Source organism: Poecilia latipinna, unplaced genomic scaffold (genome assembly GCF_001443285.1).
Source record: "Poecilia latipinna isolate Pla-1442-1.1 unplaced genomic scaffold, P_latipinna-1.0 Scaffold739, whole genome shotgun sequence".
Taxonomy (NCBI): Eukaryota; Metazoa; Chordata; class Actinopteri; order Cyprinodontiformes; family Poeciliidae; genus Poecilia; species Poecilia latipinna.
The window spans coordinates 16366-37459 of record NW_015113355.1 but is presented as its reverse complement, the minus strand read 5'-3'; positions in this window follow the sequence as shown (position 1 = coordinate 37459).

Sequence of the window (21094 nt, the reverse complement as noted above, 5' to 3'; positions counted from 1 at the left end):
CCAGGTGAAAGATTTGTAGTTTAGGAGATTTAAGTTTTATATAATTATCTGCCAGCCCACTCATGTTTTTATTACCTGACTCCATCAATACAACAGGACAACAAGAGTTTATTCTGTTTGCACTTCAAAATAAGGATTGTAAACTGATCATTTTAGTTTTTAGCTTACAGAACTTTTATTTAACAAAATAATTGAAAAATATAAATTAGTGCACTGTTTATTATTTTAACGTCTTCATCACAGTATCTTTCAGCAAACTGCTGTTTCTTTACAGCTTCAGTTAAAGAGGCAGCAGTAAATAGTTCCAACTTACCCCAACAAGACACATTATAGCTGTAAATTACCAGATCTGAACATAGTAAATTTAATATGTATCATTACAAACTATGGACATACTAAAGCTTTATATTAAATTAACCTTCTTTAACCATTTATTATGCACTGTTAATACATAGAAGGTTACTAACAAGACATAACTATTGATCCACCTCTTTTTATTTATGAGGAGCATGTGATCACATCTCAATAATTCATTTTTATCTGTATGTATATTAATCTTTCAGACATTTCTACTTCTATTAACAGTTTCATTTTTATTGGTATTCAATATTCTGCTCTTTGACATATATATGCTCTGCATGCTGAATGCTCTTTTCCACAAACCTCTATGAATTATAAAGGCTCCTGTATTTAAAATGTTGGATATTTTCCTTATTATCTCAAACTGATTGAAAGTTCACAACATTCTACCTTTAACACTTCAATAAAAACTTTGTATTACAATTAGCCCTGCATTCAGACTGGCCCAGTGTTCCCTTTTATTTATTATGTAAGACAAAGTCTATATATTGCAGCAGGACAGGTTTCATGAGACAGATTACACTTTGATGATATACATGGTAGCATTTTGACTAGAGAAGCATCAATCTGATTTTAATATCTTTTTTGTCCCACACAGATATTGATGATATCCATCCATCCATTTTCTGTACACATTGGCTTTTATGCTCCCATTTGAACTGACAGAACAAGTTAAAAGTTGTTTTTACATATTTGACCAAGCTTATTAAGCTATTGGTGTATCTAAGTGTGCTGTACTGGTGCAGATTTGCCAGATAAATTTGTAATTCTGTACATTTGTGGTTGTATTTTAAAAAAGAAACATTTTAAGTCAACTGAGCACCGTTTTTCTGTATCGGATCGGTATCCGCTGATTCTAAACCTCAGATATATGTATCAGTATCAGAAATGAAATAAGTGGATTGTGCATCCCCAGTTTTGAAATGATGATTTCTTGTTATTTAAGATAACTTGACATCAAAATAGGAAGAGCAAAACAGAACGAGCTCACACAGCACATCCTGACATAACTCAGGTGACTTGCTTGCTTCCTTTCTCCTCTCTCTCTCTCGTACTTACATCAAATTGAGGACTGCTGGTGCAGAGGTGTCTATGTGCTTTACACAAAGACATACTCTGCTCAGCCTCCCTCAGGAGAGCTCTCCACGTTAACAATCCCAATTACACCAAGACCACCAGAGACAGCTGTTTTTATTACAGAGCCGCTCCTTTGTGGCTCCAACAAGGTATCTACCTCCAAGACACAAGCTGAGCTCAGACGAAGCCAGACTGAAGGAGAGGAGTGTGGAGTGGATGAAGTCTCCTGGCGGCTTGTGGAGGTGCTGGCTTTATTCTCAGTCCCCCTCCTCTCCTTTTTGAATCTCACAGAGCTCTTTACATGCTGGAGCAGAAGGTCAATGCTTGTTGCATGAGGGTCTACAAAGAGATCAGGATCTGACTCAAGGCAACTGCAAATCACGCAAAGACGGGGAGTTTCAGCCGACAGTGGGGCTTTATTTATTCATCTGCTTTACCTGGGAAATGTGAAGGGCTCCAAGAGGAACATTCTGCCTTTAATGTGTTGTTTAAATGCATACTACAAAAGCTAGAAAGCCTCTAGATTTACTAAATGTCACACACGGTGGTGCAGCTCAGAAACAATGAAAGTGGCTCAGCGGCTGAGATAATAAGAGGTTTCAACAGCTGCACTTGAACTGCAGCACAACTGGCAGGGAATGTTTGATGGTTTCCTATTTGATCTCTTTATGAGTATCAACAGTTCTCAGAGAATCTAAGAAATATGTATTTTAGTTGAGACATCAACTAAAAATTGAGACCCCTCTGTAGACCAGAGTTTGTAGCATTTGGATTTTACAAAGGAGATGCACAGTGGTGCAGTCGGCAGCATTGTTACCTTGTAGCGACATGGATCTGGGTTTGAATCTTGGCCTGGAGTCTTTCTGCAAGGCATATGCATTTCCTCCCCTTTGCAAAAGTGATTATTTTTACATGTGGAACCGTTTTTCTCCCACAGTTCGGTTAACTGGTGTCTGAAATTCTTGACAGATTTGTGACAAACAATCCAGCCCACACCTGCAAAGAAATCAAACCATAGCCATTTGCAAAATAATTTATGAGTATAATTTGCCAACTGACCACCGTAATCCCTTAAAGTGTTAGTTTTTTTTTCTTAAATAGATATTTTGTGAAGTTATTTTAGATATATTTTTTTAACACTCTCAGAAATTATTTATGTGGATGTACATATTCACTGTTACACCTGAATTTCTCCTCTGTGGAACAATAAAGGAAGTTTCTATTCTATTTTATTTCTGGTAAACAAAACTATCCAGATTTGTTCAGTTCATACAAGTAGCTGAAAGATATCACTGGAGGAACACTGCAATGACACAAAATCTTACTAAGTATTTTGGTAGTTTTTAGTGTAAATATCTGAAAATAATATAAATATAACATACAAGTGACTTTTCAGGAAGATGTAGAAGCTTGTTTTAAGTAAATAATTATTTAATATTGATGGAAATCAATAGTTCAATCAATAGGCAGAAATCAATAGTTCAATCAATAGGCAGATTATTTAACTTATAACAATATTTTTCCCCACATTATAAGTGAAATAATCTGCCAGTAAAATTAACACTTCTTCATCAATATTAAGGAATTATTTACTTGAAACAAGCTCCTCTATCTTCCTGCCAATTTCAATGTAAGCGAGTTTTGCCTTATTTCAAGTGTACTAAGAGGTTTGCAGTTGAAACTATAGCCCAGAAATACTTGGTAAGATTTTGTGTTTTTGCAGTGAAATGAAGTTTCTCATGTGATGAAGGCTAACAAGCTAGTGAAACTACTGATTGTGAATCTTTCTGAATAATTTCCCAAAAAGTGGAATACCTGTAAATCACAAGAACATGCCATTGTCTATGCTGATGAACACTTCAGACTAAATCTAAATGGCAGGTTGACACAGCCGGAAGGCTCAAACAGCACAGCTTCAAATAAAAACAGGACTGTTGCTTGGCTGGAGAATTAGACATCTACAGTTATGTTGTGCAATTTTGGATGATGATATGAACATTTTGTTAAAGTCTTCTAAAATATACATTTCATGTCAGACTGTCTTTTAGCCATACACCCATCCAAAGAGTTACTTCCAACAAGCTTGCCATGAACTGATACCTTTCTACTACTTCATCGGAACTATTACTGATTATAACTTCACAGAATCCAAACTAATCATTTGATTTGCTTTGCTGATGCTGTTAAAGGAGATTTAAGCTAAAACTTAGCTAAGTTCTAGAAGTCTTTCCAAACATTAAGAGAATACATTTGGGTGCATATTTTCCTAATTCTGTGCATGACCTTTGAACTATTCAGTGAACCTTTTCTATAGACAGGGTGCTCTGGAAATTGTAACAACCTAAAATAAAGCATGGTTAATGTGCCCAAAATCCCAAACAATGCATAAATAAACATGGAAATGATTGGTTGAGCTGAAGAACTCAACAGCCAGATGCTATACTGAAAGGGTAAAGCGATTGCTTTTCTTGTCATATCAAGCATTCAAAGAGCCTTTACACTCTGAGTCACATTGAATCATCCACATTCCCATTCATGCAGAGGACCGATGACTTTCTGACTGCAGGATGGTCACCCTCCCAATGAGCCCCAGCTACACATGCACATAGTAAAGTCTGCAGGGACAGAGAGAAAAGCAGGTTTAGCCAAGGGTTGGATGGATGAGTGGTGTTTATTTCACCTAAAACCAGTTTGGATCAGAACTGGTCTCTTACTGAATGCTGAAGGTGGAACTGTTCATTTTCCATGCAGCTCATCTGCTTGACATCTATTGAAACAGGATGTAAGAGACTTCCAGTACTGAACTAGAAAAAACACATTTCAAGTTTTGTTTACAATGTGGGAGAAAATCTGCATTTATTTCTGGATTGTCTGAGATAATAAAACTCTCCAGCTTCAGTCAGCAGTAATGGAAACATGACACATTCAGTACCGTCAGCAAAAACTCCCATAAAGACAATAAAGGCTTGTCCCCTCTATCACCAACATTTCAGAATCTTCCTTATCAAGCTTAGATTTTATCCACCACAGCTTTTCAACTACTTCAACGTCCTGCGGTATGTGGGACACCTCGTAGATGTTTCTCAGTTTTAAATTGCGTTTTCAAGCGCTATTTAAGATGTTCATGAACATCTGATTTAATGAAGATAATCATTTTTAGAAATGATAATGCTGTTGTAATAATGCTGTTGCTTTGCAGAAAGAAAATCCTGGGTTTGAATCCCAAATTGAGGTCTTTCTGCATGGAGTTTGTATGTTCTCCCCATGGATGCATAGATCTGTGCTCTGTGCAGAAATAAAAGATTGTTTTCTTAAAGCAACACTCACAAAAGTCACAAGGTTACTATGTAAATAAATACATATATTTATTTTTCTTGAAAAGTCAAAAACTTCCATATTTTTAGTAATTAATTAAAAACCGCAGAGGATTTTCTTCCATAAACTGTTATACTTTACCACATATTTCTTTGTTTTTACATTTTAATCTGCTTTCAATGCTACTCCCTCCATATCTCTCTTGTATGTGATTGTGAAAAAGGGAGACAAAACCTTTAAAACCAACAGAAACAATGTTCTGTAATGGTTTATGTTCTTGGTTTGAAATCCTCAAATCATTATTTGTCTCTGTCTGGCCACAAGCTTGAAAACTTTCCACAGGCGTGTCTGATCTACGTGTCTGATCTGTGGTGTTCACAGCAGATATTGATATTTTTATGTAACTAAACTAAACTAAAATAGATTTTTAGTTGACTACAGCAATTTAATTTTCTTATTCTTTATTTCCAAGCTCACATACCTGTTACACATCAAACACAGGTGACCATTATAGGTAAATTCATACTATTATATTGTTACGACATAAACTCTGTGTCCAAATGTGTTTGTGTCATAATGACTGATTTCATTTCAACTGTTAATAGTGTTCAGTAGAACCAACTAATCTGGTGTAGAAGAGAATTTGACCTCAGGCTCTAAGGCCAGAAAAACAAATAAAAGCGCCCCAAATTTCCCTATTACGCACCAGGTGCCGACCTTAGGGGGATACGCATTAGATTCAAGCCCAGCCCAGTCTACAGGCTGCAGGGCAGCAGATGATAAGGTCAAGCTTCATAATGATGTCACATACCTTTAGGTACTTCAGATCAATATCGAGAGAGACGTGTTAAACCTGACATCCAGCCAAATAAAGCCTGGCTGGCAAAGAAAAAAGAAACCCACTTTGAGATTGTCTCAGCCGATAAAATGAGGTTCTTTCGGTCATGATGCTTTTGGCAAAGATCCAACTGGTTGATGTTTTTGTGATTTTTGCAGAACAATACAGTCGCTTTTGGAAATGATGTAATAAAAAGCTTATTTTTAAATATGTAGGGGGATGAATGCCTGTAAACTGTGAGCATTTGATGTATCATTGATACATATGGTTCTGTTGGATAATATTTGACATGACTGACATTTCCTTTGGTAAAAATGACCTTTATAGCTCAAAAAAACTCAATGGGAGAAAGGCATTTAATGTGAAGAGTAACGCTTCAGAACCTGTGACTATAAGGAATTCATATGTCAAGTGCTGTACAAATGATTAATGTAGCAGGAGGATTGTAGGATTCTGTACAACCTGCATGAGTATTTCTGCTGTGTCTCTCATTAGTTTGACTGTCCCACAGAGTAATATATTGCTTGTCACTGGGTTGTCTAATGGCTGATGCTAATTGACCTTCTTTCCTCCAGTCTTCCACGCAAATAAAAAGATTTCCGTGCGCCATGTGATGGAGCGTGTCACAATCTGATCCGACAAATTAAAAAGCTCTCTGCTGTCATGCTGTCACGGTGCGAAACCCTGCCTCATCAGCTCTAATGATCATTTTCAACACCAAACCACTGCAGTGCATCGCAAAACACAATACTAAAAGGGCATGCTGCAGCAGATATCTGCATTTCTGTCAACAGGAAAACCATCAGCGCTGTTTAATCATGAGCACTTCTTCCTCCTACAGTGTCATGTAAACCAAGCATGCCTTGTGTTTGTTGTTCACACATATATATCAACCATGGTGCTGGATGCTGTGATGGTCTGACGCGGCTTTGCTGCTTAAGGACTTGGATGACTTGTAGTTGAAACCACAAAATCAGCTTTCTAAAAGCTAAGGCTCGATCATTCTTTGCAACTGAATGATCGAAAGCACACCATAAATTCCACCTCTTAATGCGCTAAAACAATTAATCGAATTATTCGTGATGAACTGATTTTTAATTACTAGTGCAGTAATTGATTAATTGTTATCTGGAATATACAGACATAAAATAAGGCCATTTGCTGAAAAAAACATATTCAAAGTCAAAACTGCACAAAAATATATAAATTTCGCATTTAAGGTAAAATAAATAAATAAATAAATAAATAAATAAATAAATAAATAAATAAATAAATAAAAACTTTGTCTTTAAACATACTCAAAACTCCTCAAGTGGAAAATTTTCCTTCACCCAGTTCAAATTCACTAAAGGGAGGCATTGTAGGAAACACATTGTTTATTTTTTAAGAAAAAAATGTTTATTTGCGTAATTAATTGCAAAATCTACAGATCTGTTAATGTGCCATTTTTATGTGATTAATTGATTAATCATCAGAATAGTCGATTACTAAAATAATCATTATTTGCAACCCTAATGTGTATACATATAAATTATTTTTTATTGAGGTCACTCATCTTTTATTCCTGTATTTATTGGATTTTACACTTATGACTTGATTATAGAGGATACAGCTAGAAGAAGTTTGTGTGACCTGAACAGATTTTTTTAAAGGGCCACTGCCCTCTTTTACTCCCCTTTGGGGACGCCACTGCCAGGTTGGCTGATCTGCTAATTTTCCTTAATAAATGAATTCATCCTTTAGAAACTGCTTCTTCTTTTTATTCAGATTATCATTTTTCCACTAGATAGATAGATAGATAGATAGATAGATAGATAGATAGATAGATAGATAGATAGATAGATAGATAGATAGATAGATAGATAGATAGATAGATATTGTTCAGACTAAAATATTTTGATATCTTTTTACATTTCTTGCGTCTCATGAGAACTCCTCTGCAAAGCGATTGGCTCAAATGTGACTGCAGCATTGAGAGCTCAGACTCTGCGTATTATTAGCTGCAGACCAAAGACGGAGCTCCTTAACAGCAATAATGTGCTCGATCTGCGTCCGAAACAGAAATTGACTGTGTCATTTTACCTGCTGACTTTGTGTGTATAACTTTATAATTTATGCGGTGTACCCATACTATTGACAAAAACACATCACGGTGATCAAAGCGAACCATTCAGGAGGTTGGACAGGGCCATGAAGACAGGGCCTGTAACACTAATGATCTTCAAACGCTCGTCTATTTCACTGGGAGCTATGCGCAACTCCCTCGCAAGTCCCCTGTCTTCCCCCTGGGGGTAATTGTGCCTGGCTGGTTAGGTGACAGGTGTCAAGTGGCCCCTCCTCAACTGATTCATCATGCTAAGCAGAGCAGAAAAGCACATCTCAGTCTCGCTACTTTCTTTGTATTTTTCTGCTTGTCTGTCTCTTTCTTGTACCTTGCTATGTCTACTGTTTCATCCCCTCAGTGTGTCCAAACACATATTACCTGGTTTTACAGTGTTTCTTCTATAGCTGATTTTCTATCATTACCTTGGTCCACCATGTTGACTCGCAGCCCTGTTTGAAATAAATGATCGTTTTCTCTGTCTAGTAAAGTCATTGTCATATTTACTAGTGAAAAATGTCTATCAAAATTCACTTTGATTAAATTATGCATGCAGCCTGGAATAAAAAAATAGCAGGTAATGTTCAGCTACAATAACCAGAAAAAGGGAAATTTACAAGATATGTACACATTCTTGCCAACTATTGTCTGCAGATTAGCTAACAAAATGCCTTATTATTTAGTCAATTTTTATGACCTAACATAACATACCTGGAGTGTTGCTTTAATTATTTTATGCAGGTTTGAGGAATCCTTGAATCTCCCATGACAACCAGTCAGGGGTGCCTTAACACTTCCTCCAACTATGCATTGCCTATTTACACAAAACTGCAGTCTCCAGCCAAGCTTTACCTCACTGAGGACCTCTCCATTCATCCTTCCCACTCAGCTCCTCCAGACTAGCGTCAGCAGAAATTAGCCGTCAGCTGGTGGAACTGCACATTTGCTGAGCTCATCATATATGCTACTTCTCCATCTAATGCTCATGAAAACGGCTATAGGAGGGGAAAAGGATGCATGTTGTTGTGATAATATGCTGAAGGCAGAATGCTGGAAAGAGCAGAAGCTTCTTAAAGAGACAGAGGCCCAATTTCTAGGCGTCAAATCCCAAAGTCAATTTTGTTTTTAAATATGTATTGTATATGTAGCATTTTTATAACAACTTAAGGTAATATACTTACCTGGTTGTATTATAAAATGGGACTTGAGCTGGAAAACACGTAATAACCAGTTAATGCTTTTTGCTCAAATCTACATTTTTATCCATGTTTACAAAGTTTCAAAAAATATTTTATGTTTTGAGAGATTCTGAGAGAATAATGTCTCATCTGACTTTCAACATGTCCACTTTTACTTTGCTGAGAAAGCACAAGGAACAACATGACACTTTCTTCCTGCTTGTTTTTCTTGATGAATCTGTCAAGATTGTCTTTGAACCAGGAGTTTTTAAATCCTCATCGCATGCTAAAAAAATTATTATTTCAAAAACTGAGCGACTCATGAGGAATACTTTGGAGAATTAGTATTACATGTATGTGATTAACACTTAACGTCCAGTAATTCATGTACACTTTTTTTTTAAATTGCTGTATTTTTTCAGAATGAGAATCCAGAACTGCAGAGTTTATCATATTGATGTCAGGAATGAGTTTTTTTGTCGCCTTAAAATGGTAACAATAAATTCACGGTATTCAAAAGGTACTGAACTGACTGAATAATTCTTTCCCAGAGCCACTGGCAGACAGGTTGGCCCACTGGCCAAATATCCTTCATCCCAGTGGATGTGAGGAGAAAGACTTACTGTCGACATTGTGTGTAACAGAGACAGAGATACAGAGACCACACCCTCACTATGCCCGCCTGCCTAAGCAGAATCCCATGGGGACCTGCCTTACACACACACACACGCATACACACCCTAGTCATTAATTCCTGCTTTGCATCCCCACACCATGTAATATTTATGGGTCACCGCAGCTTTGTATTCACAAATGGAAACGCCAAGAGGAAAAAGGAGGAAAGACACGATACCTCAATCAATTCCGTGAATAAGGTTCAGATAGTCAGATCATGGCTTCCTTTCCTCCCCTGAACCGGTGCTTAGGCAGCATTCTTTTCTGTGACCTCTAAGTGTTTTGTATGACGGATTGTCAGACACAACCTCTGAGACTCGTTCTCAACTCCTTGGGAGATGAAAAGGTATTATGAGTGTCAAAATTTCATAAGCGCTGAATGGGAAGAACAACAAAACTACTTTAGTCAGTTAAAGCAAATGCAGGCTCAAGACATTTTGGCTTATATGACATCGGAGTATGAGCGACACACAACAACTGCAGCTAAGCAGAATCTCTGCACTAATCAAGGGAAGTCTTTCCTCATTCTGCGCGTGGCAGATCCTAATTGGGGCCTTCTTTCCGGTAAGATGTTGCTTGAAACCTGTGACGCAACAGTGGGAGACGCTACCCTCTCTGCCTTTCAAATCATCAGTGGTGTCAAAACAGAGCCCTGAGGAACTCTCAGAAGAGTGTGGCTCACTAGACCCCTGTAGAGATTTGAGGACCACTTTGGAACTCTAATCCACTCAAAATGTGCTGATAATTTTCCTTGCCAGGACACTCTCTGCTTGGTGTCACGAGAGTGGCCTCTTGGGAGCAGATCAGCCAATGATAACAAAGTAGCCAGATGTCTGGTGCTGGCAGGATCCCAGAAGCCAGACAGCGGCGCGCAGCAGCATCCGCTGTGGGCCACAGATCAAAGATACCTGAGAATTACTTATGGGCACAAAATATGTGTTGCTTACTCTACAGTTCCCATTAATAACAATCTGGGAGAATTTGTATTTCTAATTAACTCTTTTCTTTCGGCATACAAAGTGCTTTAAGGTTGTCTGAAGCTGCAGCAGCATTTTTTTTTTTTCGGTGGCAACTGCGAGTCAACAACAGGAAATCGGATGCAGCGCTGTCTGAAGGAGGTGGATCAGCTTTAAAGGCAGTTCTGAGGCTCAGAAAAACCCCTGACTTGCTGTAAAAAACAAACAGACTATGTAAGAGTCAGCCTGTTTACATTTAATCATGTTTAAACCGGCTTGTAACGCCTACCTCGAAAGCTGCAGGTAGTTGCACAGAAAACTGAGATGCAAAAGACTTTTTTTCTCTGAAAGTGAGGCCTGTTATGTTTAATTTTTTTTACCTTAATTATGACTTACATGTTTCTGAGTGGTGCTGATTTATGCTTTCAACTAGATCTTAAAGTCTGTTTTTGAACGGCTTGTCAAACTGACAGCAAGTAGTTCTATGTAGTTTTTATTTTTATTTTTATTTTTATTTTATTTTTTGGAGGTCCTGTACGTCAATCAGAGTCCTTCAGTTATTCCATCTTATTATTTATATGCAAATATTTAGAGTGAATTTCTATCTTTGAAAGTATTTTATTTGTTTCTATAGGTTTACGAAGATATGGGCATTATTTGTTTTTTAGTTTTGCAATCTCCATTGGACTTAGAAATTACTGTTAAGGGTGATTCACAAATGTACTTTATTATATCCATGCCTGAGTGTAGAAAGTGTTGCTCCATGTCTGGATTTGATGGAAAAAAAACCCTCCTGTCCCTCCCCTTTCCCCCAATTATGTATATTACCTTTGCTGCTGAATGGTTCATGCAAATCCTCATTTGCATTTCTCTTTTGAACCTCCTATATGCTGGATGGAATCTCTAATATCAGAATACACTTACCGTTGCCCTTTGTCAGATCTTGTTTGTGACCCTTTCTTTTCCGATTTATTCTGACTTTTCTGACTGTCGGTGGAAGTGTGTTTCCGTTTTCTTTGATATTTTGTTTTTCTGATCAATTTGTGCAACCGAAACACACAAGTAGCCACTCACAATATTAAGTGTATATATGAATGTCTTTTCTTGTTGTTGTTTTAAAATGTAACACTTAGACAGTTATCATGATGCAAAAATCATCCATAGATTGTAAATTTCTGCTCAGCTTAAGCTTCACACACAAAGACAACATCTGTGTTGAGTGTGTGTAAAGGTTCAGGGTAACTCCGGGTCATCTTTATCGCCATTTACTTGAAAACGTGGCTTTAAAATGAGGCGTTAAAAAGTTGCCTCGTCTCCCAGCTCCGGCAGCTCATCACTCCGGAAAACAGCCGCGCTCGTCCGAGTCGGCCCCAGCCGTTATTAATGTGCGCTGAATTATTTAACAGGGTAAAATTACCATGCTCTTTTGAAAAGATTTTTGCCTACACAATTAAAGTGCATTATAGTGATTTTTAGTTGAGTGAGAATTATGGCTGTTTTTTTTCCTCGGCTCGCTGCGCTTCCTGCCTCCCTTGTTATGAGATGCGGGTGTGCAGAGCTGCAAAAGGCCCGACTTTCTCCGATTCTGTCCGGATTCTTGGAGAGGCTTTGCTCCAGCTCTGACCTGAACCACAATGTGCAGCCAATGGATAATGGATGAGGAATGTATATGTTCAGTTCTGGCCTATGAAAACCACATTATATCCACTCAAAATGTGAGTTATATCTCTCTAATTTTAATGGCTGTAGACTCAACTTTAAGGTTATTAAAGCATCTGTTGTGATTCTTCATGTTCCACCAGGGAAAGAAACATTTACTTAGCTCATTCTTCATCAACGTGCTAAATTCACAGAGATGTGACTATAAATGGTATAACCTTGTTCAATGAAGTGTCACAATGTTATTCATATTTGCAGCAGCTCCAGCAAGCATTCAGTCTGATCCCACGTGGACAACTGTCCACATCTCAACCACAGCCCAACAATTGGCAGTAATTGGCACATTGCCTTGGCTGTCCTGGGAGAGATCTAAGAGCGCGCGGCCACAGACAGGCTGCCCTTTCCACCAATTAGAGAGTTGTCGTTTTATGGAGCCGGAGCTGGGGGAGGTACACCTCACTCTTACCTTGTCTCTTGATCAAAATGATTTGCTGAGACCCCCTTTCTTCCAACTCCTCTCTTCCTCCTTTGGTGCATCCGTCTTGCCACTGAGGTTCTGCTGTGTGTGAACCGAGTCTTCAGTCGGTGGCCCCAACCAGCAGCTGACAGCCTTAGAGCAGCAGTCGCATTAGAGATGCTGTGACTGTCATTCTCGCAAAACTATTCACACCTCTTGACTTTTTGGACTTTGTCATGTTACAAACCACAAACTTTAATGTTTTCTTTTCATATTTTATGAGATAAACCAACACAATATCTATGAGAATGGATGTTTTAAAAATCTGAAATTTGCAGCGGTCTTTGTCTTTGTGATCATCACCAAGGATAAATGTGTTGCTTCAGTTACACTTGTTTTTTTGTAAGTCTGTCTTCTCATCATCCCCAATCAGCTTCCCTTGTCTTACTGAAGGAAACATTTTCACAGCATGAAGCTGCCTCCACCGTGTTTTATGGAGGGAATAATTAGTTCGGGTTGATGCTCAGTTTTCCATGAAGGTCAAATGATTCTGTTTTGATCTCATTTGCCTCCACTATCTTCTTATGTTTGGTTCACATGTAAAGATTTTTATGTCGATTTTTGACCTAATCTCCTAATTTCCAACAACTCTGATTGTTGGATGATTCTAAATATAATCTTCTGATATATTCTTGCAGTGTGTGGTGTGTTAAGAGTGATCTGATCTCATTGGAAGGACGTTAGGACAGTTCCCATGTCAAATCAAGGACATTAAACCCAGATGGATTGTCTTTGCCCAGTGTTGCAGCGTGTTGGGTGTTCATGGAGTAAAAACAAGAACGCACCCTGTTGAATGTGATGTGTAGCCAATCAAAACGCAATGTGAGGGAAACATGGAGAGGAATCCAAATTACAGAAGACAAATCAGAAAGTCCAGATGACCACAGCTGTTGTCGTTGCTTCTTCATCATGTTGGTTTACTCTGAACTCCCGTTTGATCCAGAAAGGTTTTGATTTAAATGTTGCCACATCTTTGTCCCTGATCTTTCTGCCAGTCAGAAGCAGCTGTATTATACATGCAGTTTGATTTCTGAATGCATTTGATTGCACAGGATTTTATTTAGGGATACACCACACTTTTCAGTTTTATTTCAAACATTTTTAGGAAACTGTCTTCTTATCTTTAATTTCACAAAAATGCTCTTTTTGTTTGCTAACATGAAAAGTTTCAGACGTAATTCTGAGCTACACTAAGCAGGCATTTCTATCATTTTTACATTTTCTCTTGTTACTGGTGCATTGTCTTTTTGTTGTCTTGTTTCCAGGCAAACTACAACGATAAGGCTACAGGGCTTTATTACTGCAGCTTTAATGCAATGATAGCAGCTGTCTCATGTGGTTCAAAACGTGCAGGCCATGCAGGGTATCAGGGGACCCCACTGCAAGGGATCACAGGCCTCAGTGCGTGCCACTAGGTTTTATATCGCCACGAGGAAGGCTGCAGAACCTATTATTTTCTCCCCTTTCTTCTCCTCAAAGCTTCTGTCTCTCCTAGTTTCTCTTCAATAAACACGAGGAGGCGAGGAGATGCTTCCTTTACTCAGAATATGTGTCAGGCTTATGGGTTATGTTGTGTTGCAATGTGATGCAGAGACAAACACGGGGAGAGCGAGAAACGGTGTTCCTAAACATTTCTGGGACGTTGAGCTATTCTGATACCTTAAAACACCGAACACACATCCCATCTCGGTTTGCAACAAGACCGTTGTTCAGAGATTTGCTTCTGGATTCCTTTTCCCCTTTCAGTCAACAATTAGCAGAGGGAAATCTTCGCCTTTGCCACAGGTGTACAGGCTCACCATGCAGCGCAGACCTTCGTGAGGGAAGCCTACCTAATATGCTGTCTGGCCCCGGGGCCTGTGGGACCGCGCTTGGATTATTATGTTAATGCATGTGCCTCCTGCCCTCTCCTCAGTCCCAGCTGGCCTTCCTGTCATTAGGAAGTGCTTTGCTCTGACAGAGGAGTAATATGCTCAGTGATTGAGGGGCCAAAAGATCGAGCTCTATAAGAGCGGGGCCACCACTGATAAGCATATGATAAAAGTACCATTGTAAGTGAATGCCTCAGAGACAACGTGAGATGACTTAGCGGATCCTTTGGATCTCAGAGGAAGAGGGAATATGTATAAAGAGCATGTGGTCCTTTTTGTGTGGCAGACTTTAATTGCCCATAGCATTACTGCTCATTTTATGTATCATATTGTGATCCGGTGGAACATCAGCCTGTAAATATGATGGCTGCACAATATAATCTACTGCTTTAATCACCCTGCAGGAATCAATATAAAATACAAAAAGAAATTATAGTTCACAAAGCAATTAGAGCGAGTAATGTGTTAAAAGAATAATGTGTAAAAACTAAGACATATAAAAGAAACGGGGGGGAAAGGGGATTAAATAAGGTTATACCTCTGTATACCGCCTTTTCAAACTAATAGTTACCTAAACATACTTTATAGTATTATAACTGTGGATATGTTTGACAGAAAAATAAATAAACTAGGAATGTAAAGCCTAATTTGAACAGCTGTTAGTTAAACTAAATTTCTGATGATTTCAGAAATGTAACCGTATTTCACACAGCAGCTTCAGAGTCGGAAAGCTTCACATAAGTGGTCAAACCCCGTAAACTGTTTCAGATTTTGCCGTGTTACATCCACAAACCTCAATTTATTTTACTGCAATGGTGCACCAATTCAAACTAGTGCATAATAGTGGATCTGAAAAAAAAAAGGTTCTCAAATATTTTTACAAATAAAAATATTTATTTGTATCCAGCCCCCTTTGTGTGAATCTCTGCACTTCTATTTATGCTCCTACACCTGAATTTCCCTTCTATTCGACTTTAATGTCCATTAATAAAATCCAGTGTACAGTAAAAGAATGGCAGAATACCAAGCATCAATGAGAAAAGCATCCAAGAGTCACTGGGTTACTCTGGAGGAGCTGCAGAGATCCGTAGCTCCACCAGTTCAGAGCAACAAGCAAGTTATTCCACAAATCTATCATTTATGTAAGAGTGCCAAGATCAAAGCCACTATTTAAGGAAGATGAATAAAAATATTTTCAGATTGTTGTCTGCAAGAACTCAAGAAAATATTCATAATTATGCTTCACTCTATGTTAATGTAAGACAATATGTGAAAAAGGTTGCAAGGCTCTGATGGAGAGTCGGGTCTGGGAGGTTTCAGTAGGAAACCCGATGATATTGGTTTTCTGCTTGCCGTTGTTCTGCAGGATCTTTGTCACGCATTCTGAGTTAATCAACTTGACAGTAAAGTAAAAGAGGTGAAGAACAAAACTAAACTTCTTGTGACTTGTCAAGAGACAGAGAGATTGCCATGCTTTGGATCCTGCACATAATTGTGTAAATATGTCAGCCTAACTGAAGAAGATCTCTCCTTTTAAACACTTGTCTTTTTCATCTTTCCCCCACAGGAGAGTTTGGGTTGTTCCATTTCGGCTTTGTACAGACCCATTCACAAAGTGTTTGTTTTGTAGAGAGTTTGTTTTGGGTGCTTTTTAATCATCTTCAATTTCATCTACATCAACACAACTTCTTTCCACTCCCCTCTTCCTCGTGTCTGCTTGCATGATAATGTGTATCTTTTGGCAGGGGAGCCTTCACTCTTGTTGTTTGTTTCTCTTTATGGAGCTCCAGCTCTGAGGAGAGGAAGAGGATCTCAAATAATTGCAGGATAAGTGTTTGCTGTGACTAAATGTCAGCTCGAAAGAGGTTGTATCAAAAGCTGGTTGATGAGTTGCTCTAGGAAAGGAAACGGCAAAATCATCTAAAGGCCAGTGCTGTTATGTCGTCTAATTTTCTTTGAGATCTTGAAAAACGAAGGCTTTACTACAGTGATTACTTCTTGACTCATCCAGTTGTCTTGTTCAGCATTTCTCCAGCATTCTTTTCCATCCACCTATCTATTACCTTCCACATATAGCTGGATCAGGTCAGCAGCCTCAGCCGAGAAAACATTTGAAAATTAGAAAAATGAAATGACGCGTGGTTTAAAAATCCATGCAAATAAAGATAATCTGGAAAGTATTTGTGCATTTATAACAAGTACATTTGATGCAGTTTATTTAAAAAAACGGTTGATGTAAAACCTTTTAAAGAACTGCTGATATCATGTTCATTTGTCGACCATTTGTCGTCTCTCTGAAGCTTACAGTAGGAATGACGTCACACCTGAGATTAGCATGTTGAGGTTGTGAGATGGAAATCAATGAGATTTTCTATTTGCTTCTCTATTAGCAATTAAAACAACCAAAGTTATATTTTTCTCTGAAGTTCATAAACATCATTCCAAACTGAGGTTGGTAACATTGGCTTAATGTAAAATAAACCTTCAGAAGTAGAAACAAACAGCTCCACCTTCCACTTGGATCCTGACCTCAGATTTTCCAAGTTGGAATTCCAAGGTATGAATCTTGTTATACTTTAAACTAGGAACTCTGAGATTTATGAAATATTGCATTTGTAGCTGGAACTTGGAAATTCCGACTTTAGAGATGGAAAATTCAGCTTTAATTCCCTTCACCCCCAAAGTCGGACTTCCTACTCAGACAGTCTGAGAAGTTTTCTGATGCCGACTTTGAGGTCAAATATGGTAGCTGGTCAACATTAGTATTTTGTGGTGGAAACATATTTATTTTACAAGACACACTTGTAAGAGTGCATCTAAAATTGATATTACATGACGTTCCTCCAATGAAAAAAATGAATTAATTGCAAATAAAAGTTTATTGCACAGCTTGATCATTTGGCTCCTCAGCAGTTTCACAGAAAATCGATCTCAGAAAACAGAAAATGATGCAAAACACTTTTCAAGGCTTTTTTGTTTAAACTGAAGCAAGAGTATAATCTTTGAACTATTAAAACAAAATTAAAACAAACCTTTAAAAAAGAAATATTTAACACATTTAAATCTGATTTCTATTTCTTTCCCTCTTTGCTCTAGAGTTTATATAAAATGTCGCTTATTGGAGCTGGCAATCTTTCACACAAGTTTTGCAAAGAAAAACAAGGGCACTTTGATTATTACCCTCTCCTTTGTTGTGTGTTAAGGGCCTTGAGGATTGGCAGGCGCGGTCTTTACAAACTCAAAGCTGCATTAAATGCAGGCCCGACCCAGCTAATGAGAGGGAGCCTTCAAAACATCCATGAGATGATGCTGTCAAACAGGTGACATAAAAACGCTGCATGTAATCCCCCTGTGCAGACCCTGGGAGTAAATATGCCAGCTCCACCATTTTCACTGCGTTTACTCCCAGTTCAAACAATTGCTCTCCCTCTTCTGCCTCCCTGAAAACACAATGACAGCTCTGCGAATTTCTCCAAAATCCTCGGCTGCCTGCGACCAATGAAACAACGAGGAATCGCTCTGATAATCTCTTTCATCCACATTGTGGGTAAGACACCTCTCTTTCTTTCACCTCCTCTTTGTTTCTCTGGCTTGAAACTTCTGCCACTCACACATATTCATAGTGAATGTGTTTCCAAATTTGGATGTATTGCTGGGAAATGAAATAAATTGAGAGATTGTATCCATTTTTATCTAACAGCTTTTTAGCAGTTTTAAAAATATAAAATGGTGGTATGTAGTAGCCACCTGTAAAGGCACCTGAAATCTTAGGGATGATGCTCATTATGTTAACATAAAGGACTCTTTCTTAAAATTATGCAATTTGTGAAATGATTTAACATTGGTACCAACAATCTTTGACTTTTAAAACATCTTTACCTTTTATTATGTTAAAAATAGCAAATTAAAAGCTAAATAAAAAAGGTAAAACATGAGCTTAAGCTTTAAGAAATTAAAAATGAGCTTACTGAAATGGCAACATTTTAAACCTAATTTTTAATCCCTAAAATAGTTGCATTTGTTTGTCAATGTTTTCTTCTTTTCTAGACTTGAATTAATAATAATAATAATAATAATAATAATAAATTTTATTTGTAACGCACCTTATATTTCAAAGAAATCTCAAAGTGCTACAGAGACTAAATAAAAAATAAATTGTAGAGCTTACAGTAATACATCTTGCACCAAGTGGTACCAAAACAAACATTAAAACTAACAATTTAAAACAAAACTTACATTTCTAAAAGGCCTGTTTAAAAAGATGAGTCTTAAGACCTTTTTTGAAGGCCTCCACACCTTGTGGGGCTCTCAGTGACTCTGGGAGGGCATTCCATATCATATTCATAAGACATATCTGCATGTTCTTATGAATAAATGTTGTGCAGAGGTCAGATAAGTTTTTGTCCTAAACTGAGCTTACCCCTTCACTAATTAATGTACTGGAGTGGATCTTGTCAGTTATTGTCTTCATCATTGCTGTTTAATGTTTAATGATCCAAGAATGTATCTTTCCGCAGAGATGCACATGTTTCAGCAGAAATCGGTTAAATGGTAGCCTACTAATTGTCTCAGTACTCTTCAGGGTTAGATTTTATCCAGATATGGTACAACGATGTAAGCCATTGTACTACTTTGCTCAACACAACTCCCTAAGATAACTTTCCAAACTTCCAGAACAAGATGGCATGACTCCATGCTGGCAGAGTTTTCACCTTAAACCCATGTATATTGAATAGTTTTATTGTAGTTTCAGTGTGTACCTGGAAACTTTCCCCACAGAACTTTCCAAGATGTCAGCGTTCCCTCTCTATCTATCTGTGCGCCCTTTGATAATGTTGCCCATAACTCCTTAAACTCACAGGAGAATTCTGCAGAATTTCTGAAAAACTTCTCTCTGGCAGTAGCTGTTACTGCCCAACCATTCACCTTCTTGATGAAGTGGGCAAGGCTTGGAGGTTTGAGGGGTTGGACGTCCGATCCCGGCACAGGCCATTAAAGATGAAGGAAGGCAGTGTGGTCAGGGCGAGAGGAGAAAACCAAGCTGGACGGTAGGCACTCGCACCTGCCCTCATAGCATCACAAACAAAGCCAACACTTCCCACAGTAATGAGCTGGAGCCCAGACCACGAGGTCAATTATTCATACCCAGTCAGCCCATGAAGATGGAGCCCCATCAAATCCTACGAGTCTACTGTGTTCAATGATTTCTGCTGCACTGCTGCCTCCATCCACAAATCTAAGACAAAGTCTTGTCAGGGAGGATGTATGGTGTGTAGCTTTAAAAGGCATACATGAGTGGCCATTCACTCTAGTAGGCGTCGTGCAGCAAGAACTGATGGGTCCTCAGGCACAGACTGGCCTCACAATGGTAATGTAGAGAAAACACATTTAAAACCAAAAGATCATGCCTGTTGTCTCCAAGCTCTCCTGTTATATGAACAGAAACCATCTCATGTCAGTTGTCAAAAGCACATATAGCCTCAGTATCAATTTCTTTCTAAAATGTGAAACGTGGCGCTATGTTGCCTTGTGTAAGTATCAATGTTTTCTGTGACCTAAAACTTAAATAACTTTCTTTTAATGTTTTTGTCATATAAAATTAGAAGTGGGGGTGATTTTTTTTTCGGGAGGGGGGGGCAGAGTTACCATCCACTACCGTCCTCAATTCATGACAGGCATTCTGCCTCAGCTGGTGACTAAAATGACTTTTTTGTGTATGACAAAATGGTGGAAGACTTTGTGGGAGTAGCAGATGTACAATCTTACTAGTACGAGTCGAGTGAAATCTCCTCAGATTTGGATTCTGATGATCTGGACCGTAATGACCAACAATGTGCATTACGACTGAGTTAGGAACATAGTATGGTGAGAACCGATTACCATTTGTAAAGTGCAATTTGTGGATTTAGTGCATTAATAAGAATTCCTGTTCTTGTAAGCAGCATGTACATGTATGCTTGAGAAAAGCTCCTCATTGTTCAGATGGTAATTTTAGCTTATGCATACCAATCTGACAACTGGTTTCTCTGAAGCTAAAAAATGAAAATCCATACTCATCCACTCCTTATGGTAAATGCTGACTTTCAATATTCAACATTTCAAAAAATGTAGAATTTTTTCAATTTTGCAAGTATATTTTCTGATTTTCTTAAAAACACTGTTCAGTTCTTTGTTATGTACTCCATTTGGTTCTTATTGTATTTTAAAAAATAGACCAAGACAAAGTAGAACATTACTGAGAAATTTATGGAAAAAGATACCCATTTTTTTTTAAATTTGTACAAATTTAAATCTAAAAAGTCTGGCTTGTGTTTAGCTTCCAGGGTCAATACTTTGTAAATTCACCTTTTCTCTCAGTACCACTACAACTATTTTAGTAACGACACACAGCGCTGCCACTGCTTTGCACTACTTTAGAGGTTGTGTGTCAGTTTTCTGTCACATAATGCTTTTTGAATGTAGGACAAAAGTTCAATATTGGTCTCATCTGACCAGAGCATCTTCTTCCACTTGTTTGCTCTAGCTGTGCTTGTGCAAGACACAAGTG